This window comes from Sorex fumeus, unplaced genomic scaffold (assembly GCF_029834395.1).
Source record: "Sorex fumeus unplaced genomic scaffold, SorFum_2.1 ptg000047l, whole genome shotgun sequence".
Lineage (NCBI taxonomy): Eukaryota > Metazoa > Chordata > Mammalia > Eulipotyphla > Soricidae > Sorex > Sorex fumeus.
This window is the reverse complement of record NW_026606104.1, coordinates 44,477,020-44,495,792: the sequence shown is the minus strand read 5'-3', so window position 1 is coordinate 44,495,792 and position 18,773 is coordinate 44,477,020. Positions and strand designations below refer to the sequence as shown.

The 18,773-nt window shown below is 47.8% G+C and overlaps 1 protein-coding gene across 2 annotated transcripts in view; it reads right to left on the bottom strand.

Annotated features, from left to right (window-relative positions):
• The window catches only part of PHACTR4 (phosphatase and actin regulator 4), a 104,919-nt gene extending 86,779 nt beyond the window's left edge, over window positions 1-18,140 (bottom strand). Inside the window, exon 1 of one of the 2 annotated variants that reach the window (XM_056123584.1) lies at window positions 18,062-18,140. The gene's annotated coding sequence lies outside the window, so the exon portion shown is untranslated. The remainder of the gene's footprint in view (window positions 1-18,061) is intronic. The other variant, XM_056123582.1, reaches the window with a different exon arrangement.
• Window positions 18,141-18,773: the final 633 nt, after the last annotated feature.

Sequence of the window (18,773 nt, the reverse complement as noted above, 5' to 3'; positions counted from 1 at the left end):
TCCACCCCCACCCCCCACCGAACTGTGAATTCAGCTCTGAATTTATTTTGGTTGGTTTCAATTCCCCACAATGAAACTCATATTAAACATCTGACAAAGAACATAAGGATATCTTAGAAAAAAATGAGTTTGTCTAAAGAAGTATACCAGAGCATGGTTCAGTAAGTTGTTTAGAATTCTCAAGAATAAATATAGGGGCCAGAGCAAGAGCACAGCAGGTAAAGTGCGTAACGACCTGGATTCAATCCCTGGAATAAGATATGGTCCCCCAAACACTACCAGGAGTGATCCCTGAGTCCAGAGCCAGGAGTAAGCCCTGAGTGCAGGGATGTGGCCCAAATGTGTTTCCCCCTTCCCCAAAATAAAAAAAATTAATATAAAAAACCAAAATAAAACAAAATGTCTTGGGGCCAGAGAGATAAAACACAAAGTAAGGCATGCAGAAGTTAAGGTGTTAAGGTGCATGCCGTGGTCACCCATACACCTAGCCCCTCACCCCCACCACCCCACATCACATATAGTCTCCCAGCATCACAAGGTGTCATTTCTGAGCAGAGTTATAATAACCCAAGTACTGCTGGGCATGTCCAAAACCCTACCCCCCACCCCCACCCCCTTTCAAAAAAGGTCCTTAGGAAATGGAAATACAGATACCTAACCTCCAAAAACAGCAGGATTCAAATGAAAACCTAGCATTTCTCTGGGGCAGGGAAGGTGGTCCTTATCTTGTCCTCCCTTCCCCCCCCCCCAACATTAATCAGAAACTTTGAGGATAAGATGAAGAGGGCCTGAGGAACTTTACTGACCCTCTGGCCCTTCCTGCCTGTAATTCCCCGTTCCTCTTCCTTGTTCTCTTTTCACTGTAAAAACTGCCTCTTGTGAGAGCCGAGACAAAATGGTGATTCTGGAGATGAGTCTGCCATCTTCCACACTGGCAGCTTGGTACTAACAGTTCTTCTCCACCTGTCCCCCAGTCTCTCAGCTGGCTGGCAGTCAGTGGAACCGGTCCTCTGACACTGTACTCCTTCATCCTTAATGGAGACAAAGATCAAACCTGCACAATCTTGCTTCCTATCTTTCACGCTTAAGTCCCAAGGGCATTTCCTAATACACGTCAGGTCAGAGTTTCTTTTCAAAGAATACACCCTACCAACAGCTGGTACCAGGAGTTATCCCAAAACTGGGAGTAAAATGAAGTTTTTGAGGTGAGCAGCTCACAAACTATGGCAAGGAGGCCCTGATGGCTGGTGGGAGGCGTGATTCAGAGAACCCTTGCGGAGGATGCTGCCTTAAACATCCACCCACACTGAGCAGTGCTGTCTAGCTGGGAAGAAACACTGGCGGCTGGAGAAATAGTACAGTGGGTAGGGAAAGCTTGCCTTGCCAATCTGGGCTCGATCCCTGACACCCCATATGGCCCCCTGAACCCCACTAGGAGTGATTCTTCAGTGCCAGAAGTGATCCCTGAGTGCGGAGCCAGGAGTACCACTTGGTATGCCTCACCTCCCCCAAAACCCACTCTAGCTGATAGGATATATCAGGTAAGAGTAAGGGGAAACAGATACACAATGCAATTGGATGGTTATCGCTAAGCTCCACTGATACTCTAGAAAGACTTAACATGCAAAAAACAATAAACAGTCCACTGAGAGCCAAATCTGGACATCTAAGCTGAGGCAGAGGAGTCAGTCACAAACGCAGCCCAGCTCCCAAATGAGCAGTCGAGGGGGTGAACTGCAGCCTCAGGACCGAACGGGAGAGGCTGAGACTCATCACGAGATGCAGACTGAGCTGGTGTTTCTCCAACACCTCACACACCCGTAACCCCTGCACCCTGAGAATTAAAGTGACCTACCCGGTGCCTTGCACGTGGTTGACCGGGGTTCAATCCCTGGCATGGTTCCCTGGGCCCCTTGGGGAGTGATCCTTGAGTGCACAGCCAGGAGGAAGCCCTGAGCATTGCCAAGTATGGTGGGGAAAACCTAATAAATATAAGTGACCTCCTGGACCTGAGACGTAACTCAAGAGTGTGATCATTTCTTTTTTGAATTTACACATGAGGCTCTGAGTATAACACCCGGCACTGCAGTACGCCCACCCCCCACCTCCATACCTGCTTAGGTGTCACCCAGTTAGGAGGAGTCAGTCCCCACAGAAACAACTACCCCACCCCGCCCCCGCCAACACTGCAAAGGGACCACCCACCTTAGGATTCAGCACTGTCCTCTCGCTTGGAAGGGAATGCAGAGGTCTCCCTACTCTGCCTCTCAATGATGGGTCACTTTCATGCTGCCTGGCTAGGAGGCCTCTATGTTGAACCCAGTCCCCACAAGCTGGATGGGAGAGTGTCAGAGAGGAGCTAGAACCCAAGAGAGCCGAGCTGGCAGGGCCCAGGGAACCCAAGAGCCACTGAGTCCTGAGGGGACATGAACATGAGGACCAGAAGGAAGGCTGAGAAAGAGACCTTGGTCTGGGGAACATTATCTGCACGCGGGACCCTGTGAGCCCCCAGCAGGGTGCCACCCCCAAGCAGCCCCAGGATGGAAGAGGCTCACAAGCGATTTTCCCCCAGAGGGACAGGAAAGGATAACCCGGACTCTGTGTGAAGTCACCCCCGTTGGTTCCCATGTTACCCATACGGGGCAAAGCCAAAAGCAAAGCAGTGGCTGACAGTGGAGGAAAGCAATGGAAGGAGAGCGAGGGAGGCTTTCTAGAGTGGTCTGAGAACCCCCTTGGAATGTCTGGAGAATGCCATGAGGGCTGTGCGGAGGAGGGGAGCGGAACCACTAGGAAGTTTAGTGGCCGCTTTCCTCCCTCCAGAGATTATTGACAACTAATCACACTGATAGGAAAGCCTACTGATAGGAAAGTAAGAGACAAAGAAGGCCTGCAGGGCTCCTGGCCTCCCAGAGGCCAAAGGGACAGTCATCACAGAGCCCAGCACAGTCACAGGTGACTGTTAAAGGAACTCACAGATTCAAGCAGAGTTAAGCCAAACAGATAAGCAGCCAAGAAGTGAAAGCTCTTCATCTGCAACATCAAAAGAAACCAGGATGATTATGACATGGCAGAAGTCAGCTCTCCCTTGCCCCTCACCCCAAATTAAGAATGCTGTGGCTAGTTTCATGGTGGGGGATCTTCTGGGGGGAAGTGGAGAAGGGGGCCATATCAGTGGTAAGAGTAAGGGGAAACAGATGTTTCGGGGACTTCACGTATCCCCAGAGACATGGGTCCTGGTTTACACAGAAGCGTGCAAGGCAACGGCCTCACTCCCACTACTTTCTCTTCTCTCTCTCCCTCTCCCTCTCCCCCCCCAACATACACAACTGTCTTTCACTCGCTCTTTCACACACACCCCCCTCTCTTTCTCTCCCCCACTCCCTCTTTCTCTCTCCATCCTCCATGTCCAGTGTTCAGACATTTCAGATTCTGAACCCACTGACTGAGATCAGTAATCAAGAGAAAGGAGGCTGTACCATCAAACCAAGGATAACAATTCCGAGAAGCTTACGGCCCTAAGAGACTGCTGAGTCTCAGCTAAGGACTCCACACAGAGCCCTTGCACTTGAAGGTTTAATGCTCCGTAGTCTTCGCCTTGAATTTCTTATACAGTTTATCTGTAAACCTGTGTTCTACAAGTGATGTCTGCTGGGGCGTGCAGCCGCAGCCCACACAGCTGCTATCTCCTTCCGTCCCAGGAATGGGCTCTTGGTCAGCCTCTGGTCCACATGGCCAGCCCAGCCCACCCCTTCCCCTACCTGGTGTGGCAGTGCCACTGTGCCTCTGGAGGGCAATGCCTCTTGCCCACTCTCAATCCAAGTGTACTGGGTACACATTAAGTACACATTAAGTACTTTCTGCAGACAGCTGTGAGGTACCTGGAGTCTGGGCATGTCATCATAAACTAAGGAAGTCCAAAAAAGCTATGAGTCCTGGCCAAGATCCAGCTGACAAAGGGTCCACTGGCCCACGGACTCTTCTTAGTGGTCCCCAAACATTCCCAAATGTGCTGCTGAAACAGACACACTGCAAATTCACAGAATACCTATTTTGAGTTCCTGGCCTCACTCTACCTACCACGGTAACAAATACAAAACAGTACTGGGCCTGGGAGGGGAAAAGGAGATGGCAGAAATGAGTGTAGAGGGGTTGGAGTGAGAGTAGCAGGAAGGGCATCTGCCTTGCATGCAGCTGACCCAGGTTCGATTTCCACTACCCCATACAGTCCCCTGAGCACCACCAAGAATAATTCCTGAGTGCAGAACGAGGAGTAACCCCTGAGTACAAAAACGAAACCACAACCCAAAACAAATGAAAGAAATTGGTGTTAGCATGCAGTTTTCACCAGGGTAGTCCCTGGAGGAATGAAACAGACCAGGAAGGACGTAGATGGCCCCTGATTTCAATCCAACAGGAGCCGCCACAGCAGGTGTCTTCATTGGATCTATCAAGGCAGCCTGAGGAGCGTCCTACGCTACCAGTGACCAGAGGGAAAAGTTCTTTTGCTAGCTTTTATCCCTAAAATAGAATCAGAAGCGGTTCCCATAAAACTGCTGATAGCCAAAATCTACAGAGCTACGTCAATGTTTCCGCCCTTTCCCAAATACAGTGATGAGAAAGATGGATGACGTGGCTTCCTACAACAGAGCAAAGTGACTCATGTGAGCAGCAGCTCTGATGGGGCCAGATGTCCAGCACAATGAAGACCCTGACTGGGCACAAGCAAACCAGAAGGTGAGACAGAAATCCTTCAAAGATCTGGGAACCCAGCTTATCAGAGACTTATATGGGCCCAGAGGCAGGGCCTGAAAAGACCAGTCAGTCAAGGAAACGCATCTCCCATCACTAGGGATAAAACAAAGCTGGCAAGAGAACTCTTCTCTCTAATCGCTGTTTCTTTGGGGCTACACCCAACAGTGCTCAGGGCTAACCCCCTAATTTAGTACATGGAGGACTAATCCCCGGGCCTTCTATACGCAAAGCCTGGCTCTGGCAGTTGAGCTATATCTCTGATCTTTGTAAACTATCAGAAATGATTCACAAAGAATTATAAGAAATCGTGGCCAGAGCGATAGTACAACCAGTAGGGCATTTGCCTTGCATGCAGCCGATGAGGGTTTGATCCACGGCAACCCATATGGTCATCCAAGCAATACTAGGAGTAATTCCTGAGTGCTAAACCAGGAGCAACTCCTAAGCATGACCAGTGTGACACTAAAAACCAAAAAAAAAAAAAAAAAAATAGAATTATGAGAAACCAAGCCTAGGGGCAGGAGCAGGTGGAGTGCTTGCCTTACATGCACAGACCAGGGTTCTAGTCCCAGCATCCCATATGGTCCTATTAGTACCCCCAGGAGTGATTCCTAAGTGCAGAACCAAGAGTAACCCCTTCAGGTAACATCACCAGGTATGGCCCCACAAAAAAAAAAAAGAAACATAAAAAAAAAACCAAGAATTAAAATATAAGACTAGATGCATCATCAAATACAGTATCAAGAAACAAAATTTTTTTTTTTTGCCTTTTGGGTCACACCTGGCAATACACAGGGGTTACTCCTGCCTTTGCACTCAGGAATTCCTCCTGGCGGTGCTCAGGGGACCATATGGGATGCTGGGAATCGAACCCGGGTTGGCCGCGTGCAAGGCAAACTCCCTACCAGCTGTGCTATCGCTCCAGCCCCAAGAAACTAAATTATTTTTTTTAAAAAAACCTTCGTAACTGAAATGTAAAATCTCTATGTGAGTTGAACACTGCTTTAAGTTTTCAGCAGACCCAAAAAATAGTCCATTCATATTACCTAAACTGAAGATTGAAACAAAAAGCAAAAAGGAACAGAGTCTTATAGAGAAAAAGCCATCAAGCATAAAAATGCACTCAGTGTGCGCTGGGAAGATAATCCAGCAGGTATAGTGCTTGCTTTGCAAGCATGATCCTCAATACCCAAGCCTATCAGGTGTGAACACTGAGCTCAGAGTCAGGACTAAGCCCTGTGGACCAAATGCAAAACAAAAATAGTAACAGAGCATTCACTGCTATAGACATCGAGTCCTATAAGGAACGAACATCAAGGTGCTGATTTGAACAGAAACTAGTCACTAGAATCCACATGAAGAAATAAGGAATAAAAAGAAGAAAAGTAAGAAGAAACCAAAGGGGGGGGAATTAAGAGCACCAAAGAGGGGGCTGGATAGTACAGCAGGTAAGATGTTTGCCTTGTACGTGGCCAATATCCAGCAACCCATATGATGGTTGCCTGAGCACCACCAGGAATAATTCCTGAGTGCTGAACCAGGAGTAACCCATGAGCATTGAAAAGTGTGATGCCTATACACACACACTCATTTAATGGTCAATGAGTAAAGCAGTAAGCACAAAATCATATTAATGAGTCTGTAATACATAAGTATGTAATTTGCATGAGAATAATAAAACCAAAGAAGGAAAAAAGAATGGAGCTATACTGAAATAATTTTTGTGCACTTATGAACTTATGAAATTAAGTTGCTAATAATCAGAACAAGATTGTTTTATGGTAAAATGTGAATTATAATCCCGAGGGCACCCTCTAAGAAAATGGACTAAGTGGGAAATCAAATTAGTTGAGGATTAATCTTCCAAGAACAAATATAAAAGGAATTAGATTAGCAAAAACACATCATTAGAAGCCTAAAGTGTGTTCACTGGCGCAAAGCTCCATTCAACTTCTCACGTTAGTAGATTTGAGGTCCTTGTTAGCATATGTACGTGACACTGAATAAAATGTTCGATGAGTAAGCAAATTAGCAATAAAGAAGAAATGAAAATCTGAAAATGGTTAATAAAAATAACAGGGATTACTGGCAGATTGAGGGAAGAAATCAAAGTACCTCTGCTGTTAATTACACTGTCACTAGACAGATGTCAGGGTGATGATCCTGGGTGCAAAAGAAAACCTCAATTAACGAAGCATCGTCATCCTGAGAGAATCACAAACAGGCTGTCTCACTAAAGGAATCCTGTGTTGTCGGCCTCTGCAGATTAGACTACTGTGTGTCTCCACTGAATTGAGTGCCTGTGCAAGGCAGAAACAGCAATGTGTAGATGATGTAGTAGTTCCTGAGCATTGCTGGGCTGGGCCCAAAAATAAAAAGTAAAGTGGCAGCCAGGGATGTACCCAAGAGGTAGAGCACTTACCCTGCATCTGTGAGACATGGGTTACAATATCCTGCACCACAAGAAAATTAATGAATAAATGAAGAAGACAGAGAGATGGCTCAGGAGTAGAGCACTTCACTCACAGGTGTGCGGCCCTGGGTTCAATTCCCAGCAATGGCACCTCCCCCTCCCCCGCAATAAAGGACAGAGATTTACAACCACACTAAGACGAAATTTTTCATTTTTAAAAGTCTGTCCCAGGTGGCTGGAAAGATAGCACAGCGGGTAGGGCATTTGCCTTGCACGCGGCCAACCCGGGTTTGATTCCCAGCATCCCATATGGTCCCCTGAGCACCGCTAGGAGTAACTCCTGAGTGCAGAGCCAGGAGTAACCCCTGTGCATCCCCAAGTGTGACCCAAAAAGCAAAAAAAAAAAAAAAAAAAAAAAGTGAAATAAAATAAAAGTCTGTCCCAGACACCATAAAGAAAGTACAGAGATTAGGATGCTTGCCTTACATGCAGCTGATTCTTATTTGATTCTAAGCACTGCATCAAGACCCTCTGAGCACCACCAGGAGTGATCCATGCACACCCTGAGTGTGGGCCAAAACACGTAAGATTTTTTTCTGGGTGAGGGATGTGACTCAATGGCAAGGTACAAGCATTATACGCATGAAATCTGGATTCAATTCCTGGCACTAAAAAAAATTTCTTCTAGAATGCTTAAGACTAAAGGCCTCAGACATAAAGTTTCTTATTAATTGATCAAGTCTGTTAAATATATCTATATTTTGTTAGAAATCAAGTGAAAAGGTCACTGAAAACACTGAGACTGAAAAAAAATTCTGTGCATTATTTGCAAATAATATTGTAAAAATCTGCATCATAAAGATCTGAAGAATAAATATTTTCTCATTAAATATGTAGGTTCACTATTTACAGAAGTTTTAATATGATACATATTAAACATAATTGATGTTTAGGAGGTTAAGTCTTTTCATCTTTTTTAATTAAAAGGAAAAAGTCGGTCAACAACTGCTCCTAAATATTTCCCTTCCTCTTCAGCCCTCCAAATCAACTAGAACATACTAAATAATTTTATTTACCAAATTCTCTAAATCTTAACATAAGAATCCTATAGTGGGGCCAGAGCAAACAGTGGGTAGTGTACTTACCTTACACACAGGAGACCCGGGACAATCCCCAGCACCCTATGTGGTCCGCTGAACCCTACCAGAGTGATCCCTGAGCACAGAGCCAGAAGTAAGCCCTAAGCATTGCTGACTGTGCCCACCTCCCTCACCCCCCCAAAAAGTTCTTTAAAATACAAGTAAGTCAGACACAGGCAACATATATGCACATATATGCACATATACACGACCCGCAGAGGAAAGTTTAAAAACCATAAATAAGCCAGGCTGAAAGGAAAAATAGTACAGTAATTCATTTATACTATGAACCTAGAATATGCAACTTACAAACAGAAATACAATTAAGAGGTTCTGAGGTACGATGGGAGAAGGAAACGAGATTAGGATGCTTACCTTATATGCAGCTAAATAGTTAAATAAGTATTATTTAACGGGTAATGCATTTGTTTGGAAGCATGTACAAGCTATAGAGCTGGATAGTGGCGATGCATATTATGAAAGAGGCCAGGAAAGAACTCAACAGGCTGGAGCAGGAACTCTGAGTCCCATGTCCAGCACTGCTAGGAACAACCTCTGCGCACTGAGCTAGGAGTATCCCCCGAGAACCAGGTGGAGCTCAGGGCCACTAACTCTGTGCTCGAGAGACCACACGCAGTGACAGGGACTGAAACTGGGTCAGCTGCTGCAAGGCAAGTGGCTTAAGCCCTCTGCTATCTCTCTGGCCCTTCAAATTTTGAAATTTTATTTATTTTCTATGTTACAGGCCACAACCGAAGGTGCTCAGGGCTTGCTCCATGCTCTGCGCTTAGCACTCCTAGCAGGTGCCTGGGGATCCATACGGGGTGCCAGAGCTAAAATCCAGGGCGGGGGCAGGGGAGGGTGCTATGTAAGCTGTGTGCAAGGCAAGCGCCCTACCAGCTGGACTGTCTCTCCAGCCCCAACCCTCAAATTTTTTCTGAAAAGGTTAAATAGAGCCAGAGCAATCCTGGGTGCTAGTGGGTGTGAATCGCCCCCATGTCAGGGTCAAAAAATTTTTTTAAAAAAGAAGTTAAGATTCTAGCTATTCTCCCTCAAGCCTCTTTCCTCCTGTCACTCACTGGACAAAGGGAAAAGTGTTTCTGGCCAACCAGATATATAGTACAGGGGTTAAATCACTCAGTTGCAGATAACTCCAGTTGGATCCCCAGAAGCACATCCTCCAAGCCCAACCAGCACTGACCACCAAGCCAAGAGACAAGGGAATCCCCCTGCACTGCAGGGAATGGCTCCCAAAACAACAACAAAGTGTTTCAAAGCTTCAGTTTTATTCTTAAAATTTGTTTAATATGCAATCAACCTTAGGGTCCAGGAAGACGACCCAAAGACTGGGCTGGAGTGTATACTTTGCAAGCAGGAGTATTGAGTTCAATCCTCAGCAACTCATGGTCCCCCAGGCACTGCCCAAAGTAACCCCAAAACAAAAAGGACTAATAGAAAGTGAAGCTGAAAAATTAAGAAAGTGATTTTTCCATATAAGACATTACAGAGGAAACAAACTAGTTATGGCATAACTGTTAGATCTCCATTTAAAATATTACATACACAGGGGCTGGAGTGATAGCACAGAGGGTAGGTCATTTGCCTTGCATGCGGTGGACTGGGTTCAATTCCCAGCATCCTATATGATCCCTGGAACACCACCAGGAGTAATTCCTGAGTGCTTGAGCCAGGAGTAACCCCTGGCATCGCCAGATGTGACGCAAAAAAGCACTAGCACTAGCACTATCCTCCCGTTGTTCACTGATTTGCTCAAGAGGGTCCAGTAACATCTCCATTGTGAGACTTGTTACTGTGTTTGGCATATCGAATACGTCACGGGTAGCTTGCCACAGGTAGCTTTGTCGTGTGGGCGAGATACTCTCAGTAGCTTGCCGGGCTCTCCGAGAAGGGCAGAGGAATCGAACTCAGGACAGCCAGGTTAGTCGCATGCAAGGCAAACACCCTACCCGCTGAGCTATCACTCCAGCCCTCCAAAAAGCAATAATAATAATAATAATAATAAAAAAATATCACACAGCAGGGGCAAATAGTTCAACAGAGTGGGTGCTTTCCTTGCATGCAGCCTACTCAGGTTCAACCCTTGGCACCCTGTATGTTCTTCCCTCCTCTGCTTCCCGCACAGGTCAGCCAAAATAAGCCCTGAATACCACAGGGCCTAGAGACATATCTCAGAAGTAAAGGCATTTGACTTGCATGCAGCTGACCCTGGTTCAATTCCTAGCACTACACACAGTTCCTTAAGCACCACTAGGAGTGACTGCTGAGCACGTAGCCAGGGGTTAAGTCTAGAGCACAGCCAGATGTGGCCCCAAAACCAAAACCAACATACACCAAAAAATCATAATGCATAATGAATTTCAATATTTTTGAAAGTCTATTATAAATGCTTTAATATTTTTGATTATTAAGGAATTCAAATATTTTTTTCATGACCCACGACTGCATATGTTCAAATCATATACTATCACTATCCAGGTCCCTACATTTGTTCTAACTTGTAGAAAATCAAAGGCTTTCCTCTAGTTTTATTTTGTTTGTTTGTTTTTTGGGGGATGTCATACCTAGTGGTGCCCAGGGCACCAGAAGGGGTACCAGTGATTGAATTTGGGTCAGTCGCATGCAAAACAAGTGCCCTTTCCATTGTAGTATCTCTCCAACCCTCCAGCCAAGAGATACCATTTGAATTAAGCAGAAAAAGGAAACATTTAAGTGAATTGAAAGTGTTAGGGCTGAGGATGTAGTTTGAGGGTAAAGGGCCTCTTCCATGAGTGAAGACATGAATTCAGTCCCTTGACACCACAAAAAGAAATATGCCACATGTACCAACATCTATGTGCAGCATTATTTACAATGACTAAATAAGATTTGCTCGAGGGGGCCCAGTAACGTCTCCATTGGAGACTTTGTTGTTACTGTGTCTGGCATATCGAATACTCTCGGTAGCTTGCCGGGCTCTCCGAGAGGGGCGGAGGAATCGAACTCGGGTCGGCCATGTTGGCTGCGTGCAAGGCAGACGCCCTACCCGGGCTGGAGCTGGAGCGATAGCACAGCGGTAGGGCGTTCGCCTTACAAGCGGCCAACATGGCCGACCCGAGTTCGATTCCTCCGCCCCTCTCGGAGAGCCCGGCAAGCTACCGAGAGTATTCGATATGCCAGACACAGTAACAACAAAGTCTCCAATGGAGACGTTACTGGGCCCGCTCGAGCAAATCGACGATCAACGGGAGGGCCTTTACCTTTACCTTAAATAAGATGAAATCATAGACACAAGAACCATTAGTTCAGTTTTACTTTTATAAATAGGTACTGTTTGGCAAGAGACTAAAAGCAGTAAACTTCAGAGAACAAAGTTCCCTTCAGAGACATGGACAAAGTCCTTTGGGAACACTCCAGGGAGGATGAATTTTTAATCCTTTATGTCAATTTCCAATACCATCTGCCAACCACAGTGCTAAGAGGGTAAGAAGCAGGTGCAAAAGAGAATGGAATATACCATGGACCAGAGGGCATGATTGGGGTTTAAAGAATGGATGGAAGTTCAATAGTAGGTTACAGACACTGACATCCGTGAGGGTCATACATCAAGAAACAAACCAAAAATGCACTTAAGTTCTGCAGACAACAAAAAAATTCATTATTCATCTTTTTAATTTTATTGGTTTGAGGTTCTGAAAACTGTATATTCATATTTTTAACCATCTTATCCCTAAAAGGGCTGGAGCAATAGCACAGCGGGTAGGGCGCTTGCCTTGCATGCGGCCCAGTCGACCCGGGTTTGATTCCTTTGTCCCTCTCAGAGAGCCCGGCAAGCTACTGAGAGTATCCCGCCCGAATGGCAGAGCCTGGCAAGCTCCCCGTGGCATATTCGATAGGCCAAAAACAGTTAACAACAAGTCTCACAATGGATACGTTACTGGTGCCCGCTTGAGCAAATCGATGAACAATGGGAGGACAGTGCTTGTTACAGTGCTTACCCTAAAAATTGATCACTGGAGCACCTGCTTTGTGTCTGGAAACCCAAGCTGCTTCTGGCACCACATGATCCCCTCCCCACCACACCCACCACCACCACCACCATGGGAATAGCTCCCAGGTAACCCAGGAATAGCCCCTGAGCACTGTTAGGTGTCACTCAAAAATCAAAAAAGAAACAAGCAAAATTAGTCAATAAAGAGGCTTTCTCTCCTAAAATCCCATGGAATGTTTTTGTTTTACTTTGCTTTGAGCTGACATTTTATTGAGGGAAAGGGGAGTTTGAACCAAACACCTGGCAGTGTTTGGGGGTCACTAGCAGTAAAGCATGTAATGGTGTGGATCTAAGCCAGGCTTCCAGCATGCAAAGCATGTGCTCCAGCCCACTGAGCTATCTCCCCAGTTCCTTGGAATGTTTCTGATCACAAATCAAGAAACCCTAAGATCTGAAAGATTCTTTTTTCACTTCTGAACCACACACAGTGGTGCTCAGAGTACCATATGCGGGGTAAAGGATCAAACCAGAGCCAGCCATGTGCAAGGCACTAGCGCCTCATCAGCTGTATTATCTGGCCCCAAGAACTAATTCAGACCCCTCCAATGAAGAGAAAACAAACCTGAACATTCTCAGAGATGGCGGCACCAGAGCTGTTACGACATTCTGTATGGAAGCAAGCCTTGTTCTGAGGCCCACAGCAAGAGTCTTCAAGAAATGCCTTACTGAGAAAGTAGGCGACAGAATAGGTGAACTATTGGGTAATCTGTGTCTGGACAGCAGCATTTTTGGTCATCGGCTGACTCCCTTACTTTTTCAAAACATTTAACTGTTTGCTAATCCAAACATTTAACACTCATGAAGGCCTCTATCCACTTTATCCTTTTATCATTCTGTAACTAACTTAACCCCTTCCTTCAGAAATGAACTCAAAAAGGAGTCAGAAATTAACAGATCATAAAAGGAAGAAATTACAATCCTGGGCTTCCAGTAGAACTCTACCTGGGTTCTAGAGCTCTTCCATTATGTATACAATACCTTCGACAATTTTTGTTAATTTCTCTGAGCCATAATTTCAACTGAGCCATAATTTTCAACAAGAAGGCCCACTTATTCTATAAAATTTTGCACTGTTACTGTACTGTCCTCCCGTTGTTCATCAATTTTGCTCGAGCGGGCACCAGTAACATCTCACAACAAATTGTGAAACTTGTTACTGTTTTTGGCATATTGAATACGTCACGGGTAGCTTGCCACAGGCTTTGCCGTGCGGGCGAGATACTCTCGGTAGCTTGCTGGGCTCTCCAAGAGGGGCAGAGGAATTGAAGCCAGGTCGACCACGTGCAAGGCAAACGCCCTGCCCATTGTGCTATTTTGTTTTGGGGGTCACATTTGGCAGTGCTCAGGGATTACTCCCAGCTCTGTGCTCAGTAATCACTCTTGTGGGTGCCCAAAGGACCATATGTGGAACCAGGGATCAAACCTGGGCTGGGCACTTTGCTATACTATCTCTCCAGCTCCCTCTCTATAAAATTTTTGTAAAATATAATATATAAAGGTACCTAGGTCAGTGTTTGGACACATAATAAGCAACTCCAATTTCAACTTCAGTCGCCATCACTTTCAAATACATTTTCTCCCACTTTATGAATTCAGGGATCACTCCTGGTGGTGCTTGTGGGACCATATAAAACTCAGGTTAACAACATGCAAAGCAAGCACCAAAACCACTGTACTATCTCTTTGGCCCACAATGTCCCACTCTTAATGTTTCCTTTACAAGGCTCACCTCTCCATCATTAGATTTTATTTTGGGTTTTCTGTGTGTGTGAGTACACCCAATGATGCTCCGGGCTTTGCTCATGGCTCTGCATTCAGGGATCACTCCTGGTGATGCTCAGAGGACTATAGGGTGCCAGGGATTGAATTTGGGTTGACCATATGCAAGGGAAGTGCCCGATCTGCTGTACTATCTCTCCAGTCCCTATAGATTTTATTTTTTCTCAAGTTTAGTTTAGTTTCTCTGAAGCGATACACATATAGCCACACCTGGTTATGCTCAGGGATCACTCCTGGCAGGGCTCGGGAAACTATATTCAGTGCCAGAGATCAAACGTTAGCAGCATGCAAGGCAAGGGCGTTACATGCATAAGACTTGGTTTTGATTCCTGGTACTGCACAATCCCTGGAGCACCCCAGAAGCAAAGCCCAAAGCCCAAGTACAGAGCCAGAAGCAGTCCCCAGTGCAACTAAGTGTGCTCCCCACCCAAATTAAATCTCTCCTTTAAAATCAAAACAAGGGCACAGCTGAAGAGAACATGCTTAGCAGCACGTGCAAAGTCGAGCTCCATCCTTGGCATCACATGGGCCCCTGGATACCACAGGGTCAGATTCCTGGCAGCCTCTCAGTATGGCTAGGTGTGGCCCTGGTTGGCCACAGCACCTCTGAGAGGAGCCCCAAAGAATTCTGAGCAGACAGCCTGGAGTAGTCCTTGGTTCTGCCAGGTACCGCCTCTGGGTGTAAATAAACCAAGAAAACCTATTTAAACCAAACAGGCTTCTACTAGTCAGAAAGGCTGTAGCAATTTGTCCTGATGCCAATACTTGGGCATGCTATGCATTTTACTTAAGAATTTAAGGGAAGGGGGTTGGACCGATAGCACAGAGGGTAGGGCGTTTGTCTTGCACGAGGCCAACCCGGGTTTGATTCCCAGCATCCCATATGGTCCCCCAAGTACCGCCAGGAGTGATACCTGAGTGCATGAACCAGGAATAACCCCTGTGCATCACCGGTGTGACGCAAAAAGCAAAAAACAAAACAAAACAAAAAAAAAACAAAAAAGTATTTAAGGGAAGTGAAGTAGGTTTTTATTTCTGATGTCACATTTATGGCGTGTACTAACACAAACCCAAGCTTGAATTGCAGGCTTTAATGATTTATTTTTATTAATGGAAGTATTTCTTCACTGGGCTAGTGAAATAACAGTACAGGATTAGGGCTGGAGCGATAGCACAGGGGGTAGGGTGTTTGCCTTGCACACTACTGATCCAGGTTTGATTCCCAGCATCCTATATGGTCCCCCAAGAACTGCCAGGAGTAATTCTTGAGTGAATGAGCCAGGAGTAACCCCTATGCATTGCCGGTGTGACCCCAAAAAGAAAAAAAATAAAAACAAAACAGTAAAGGATTAAGGCATTTGCCTTCCTTGCAGTGGATCCTGGCTCAAACCCAGCCCAGCATGTGGTCCTCCAAGCAAGGCCAAAACTGACCCCTGAGCCAGGATGTAGCGCCAGGCAATCCTCTCCCTTGCAAAAGAAAGCATTTCTTTTTCTTTCCTTTTTTTTTTTTTAAAAAAAATTTATTTTCTATTGTCCCTTTTCCCTTGTTTTGGTGGGGTGGGGGTGGGGGGTTGGGCGAGGGGGCTATTCCCAGCTTGGTGCTTCAGGTCATGCCCAGCAGTGCTGGAGAACCACATGAGCAAAGAACAGAGCCTGGGATTTAGCATGCAAAGCATGTGCACCAGCCCTTGCAGCCATCTCCTTGGTTCTCAAAGTACATCTGGAGCTGGAGAGATAGTTCAGTAGGGTTTAAGTCCGCAACACGACAGGAGTACTATGAACCCAGAGCAGTTCCATTCATCTTTGGCCCTCCTCCCCTTCGCCAGGCTCACAAATTTCTTGAGTCTTGACTCTAGCTAGAGAAGTATCTGAGTTTCTGTTCTTTCTTCAATGCTAGTTGCTGTAGCCAAAGGTGTGATATCTATGTTCTGTACGGTAGTTCTTAATAAACCTTTAGGCAAGGATTGGTCAGACTACAGCACATTATTCCTTTCCACCTGCAGAGCTCCAAGAAGCAGTTATTCTCCCAGGGCACAAGTCAGTAAACAAAATCCCACCAAGGTGAGAGAACCAACGCTGCTTATGGTTCTAGAAACTCCAGCTCCACATAGTTCAGATCAACTCTTTCCCCCCAGTATTTAAATTTTAGCAAATGGTAGTGGTAAGATAAGTCCCATGTGAAGGAGAATAGCACTAGACTCGGGAGCAAAGCCTGTTTCCTGACTGGGTTAGCTGCGTGACCTTGGGCAAGCCAGTCAACATTTCAGAGACTGCACAATCTAACAAACATCGTTTAAAAAAAAAAAAACTACCTCACAAAAGTAGTGAGAACAAAGTTACAAAATGTACAAAAGTTGTTTTAAAAACAAAACACTAAAAAGCAGCTTTTGTTTTCTTTCTTTTCCCTTTCTTTTTCTTTTTTCCCCCAAAAACCTCTAGAGTGGGCTAGAGGCTAGCACAGGGGATAGAGTCAGGCACCCGCCTTGCACACGGCCGACCAGGTTCACTCCCCTGCACTCTGATCACCCAAAAGCACCTCCAGGATTCTGAGTGCAGAGTCGGGAGTATGCCCTGAGCTTGGCCGGGTGTCTCCCCTCTCCACTCTCCGCCCCCCAGGCAACAAATAAATAAATCTAGAGCAACTCTGTGGATGCTTCTTCAAAGCCCAAGCGCCTCCATCTGGCTATAAACAGTGGCCACTCTGCCCATCAAGGTGAAGGACGTCTGCAGCAGTGCGCTCCGTAGCTCTGGGCTTCCCGGAAGCGGGGCACCTCCATCAGGGGGTCCCAACGCACCGGGCCCGGAGTCGCCCCCACTTCAAAGACCCACGACAGCTTGGTTTTCCGGACGCATCTGCAGCCGCTTCCAAGAGCTTTTACCTCCTTTAACCTCCTCGGGCGGGGCCTAGGGGAATCCCATAGTCCAGCGAGGGTGCCCCGCGGGCCTGTCCCCTGCGCAGCTCTCTAGGTTCCCGGGCCAGGCAGCTCCTCCTCGGAACGCCACTTCCCTCCACACTCTTTGTTTCACAAGAGGGAAAGAACTGGGGATCAGGCTGGGGACCCCAGGGCCGGGGTGGGGTCTGGGGGTCGGGCTGAGGGACCCCAGGGCCGGGTGTGGGACTGGAGGGCGGGCTGGGGGGACCCCAGGGCCAGGTGAGAGGCTGGGAGGCAGGCTGGGGTCCCCAGGGCCGGAGTCGGGAACTCGGGGCGGTCTGGGCGCACCCCAGGACAGGGTGCGGGACCCGGAGCGGGCTGGGGAACCCCAGGGTCGGGGGAGGCAGAGTTCGGGAATCGGACTCAGGATTCACTTTCTCCTCCGGGAGGCGTGGGAACCGCTGTCCGCGCGCCCCGACTCCTCCCTGGGGTCCCCGCCGCCGGGGCCCCCTCTCGGGGTACGGACGCGCTTCGTGCGCTCGGGCCCCAGAGGCTGCGGGGTGGGGGGTGGGGGGGGCTGCACGCTCGGGCCACACAATGACCAGGGGCGCCCTGCGGAAACTCCGTCACCTCACTCCACCCAGCATAGATGCAGAAAGGATTTGAAAACTGGACTTTGACCCGATCCGGTGACTGGAACCGGATCCCCTCCTCCCCCCCGCCCCGGAGCTGGTCCCCGCCAGGAGGGACCAGCCCTGAAGGCTTCCCCGAGGAGGCAACTGCACGCAGCAGCACAAAGGGGCGCAGAACACCCAAACAAAAGGGCCCCGCCGAGGCGCGAGGGGCGGGGAGCGCCGAGAAGGCTCGGCGGGACCGCGGTGGGAGGGCACAGGAGGGAGGCGGCGGCCTCGGCCCGCCCCGCCCTGGTCCAGGGGAGCCGTTAACGCCCGCCCGGACCCGCGACCCCCGGCGCGGAGCCAAGTCCGCGGCCCGAGCCTTCGAGGCGCCCGCAGCCGGCCCCCTGAGCTTCCCGCCGCCTGTCCCCGGCTCGCCGGACTCACCGGGCCGCCGCAGCCGCCTCCCGGCCTCCGCCGTAGTTTCCTCCGGAAATCCTACCTGGCCCGCGGGCCGCCGGGCTCAGCCAGCGCCTCCGGCCCCCGGGAGGGGGGGGAAAAGGAGCCGGCCGGACAGTGAGGCCCGGAAGTGCCGCGCAGGGGCTCATGGGACTTGTAGTCTCCGGCGGGGACGACGGTGTCCCGGGCGGACAAAATGGCCGGAACTCTTTGCCCTGAACTTCGCGGGACGTTGGCTCCCCACAGCACGTCTAGGCATATGAATTTTCCCCAGCACTATCCCGATCGGTGCTCGGGTACCGACCCTGTTACCGAGAAAAGCAAAGATCTTTGAACTTTGAAGGGAAGAATTCAATACTGGCTCCAGGTACTGTCTGAAGTGTGATGTTGTAGAAAACTAGTCAGTTCCTGCCTTGCCAGGCATGTGTAAGGTCAAATCCCCAGCGAGGCAAAAAAAAAAATAAAAACGAGTCATGAACATCAGGAAATTTCTGCAGAGCTGCACCCTTCAGCAGAACAGAACTTGAAAACCACTTATGTAAACTATCCTGGCTTAAAAGTAACCTGCAAAAAAAAAAAAGGAACCTGCAGTTAAGCTATAGCAACAATAAAAACCAGAGTAGCCCCAAGTCTGAGGATGCGTGATTAGAGCACTTACTTTGCAACACACACACAACACACACACAGACACACAGA